Raw genomic sequence first — 809 nt, forward strand, 5'->3', positions numbered from 1 at the left:
TTATGCAGAGGCCTCAATGAGGTCAGTCACATGTACCACCCAGGGGGTCCTAACCACCCGGCCCTGGAGGCCGAGTCCTCAGAATGGCTCCAAAGGTGGGCGGGCGGCGCACACTCCAAGGACAGGGAGGGGGCCTCCTCCGCCAGGCCATCCCCGTGCTGTCCTCCGAGTGTCTCCCCAACAGGGGTCAGCAAACTACGACCCAAGGGCCCAGTTCAGTCAGCTGCGTGGTTCTGCGTGGCTCATGAGCTAAAAATGATATTTACATTTTTTGATGGTTAAGAAAAATCAAAGGAAGAATATTTCCTGAGACCTGAAGATTTCTTGTACAAACTTCAACTGTGAGTGTCCAGCAGTACAGTTCTGCTGGCGCACAGCCATGCTCGTGCATTTACAGTTGGGAGAGAGAGGAGGACGGCAGCCCATAGGCAGACGTGGCGCAGCTCGTCCCAGGGCCGGACGGAGAAGCCGCAGAATCGGAGGACTCCGCCCGGAGTTGACCAGCGGACACAGCTGCGGGGGCAGTGCATCCGGGAAAAATGCCGGCTGCGGGCTGACGATGGAAACGGGTGCCGGATACATGAGGTTCACTACGTTCTTGTGTCCACTTTTGCATGTGTTTGAAATTTGGCACATTAACGAATTTTTAAAACAAAATGACTGCTGCGTTTTTAATAAAAGAGGGTGGAGGCGCCCACAACAGACACCTGGACCGTGCGCCCCTCCCCGCACCGCCGCCGCCGCGCGCGCCGTGAAGGGTTTACACGGTCCTCCTGGGAAGGAGGCTGCAGGGAGTGGCAGCGGCTGGG

Source organism: Myotis davidii, unplaced genomic scaffold (assembly GCF_000327345.1).
Source record: "Myotis davidii unplaced genomic scaffold, ASM32734v1 scaffold150, whole genome shotgun sequence".
NCBI lineage: Eukaryota > Metazoa > Chordata > Mammalia > Chiroptera > Vespertilionidae > Myotis > Myotis davidii.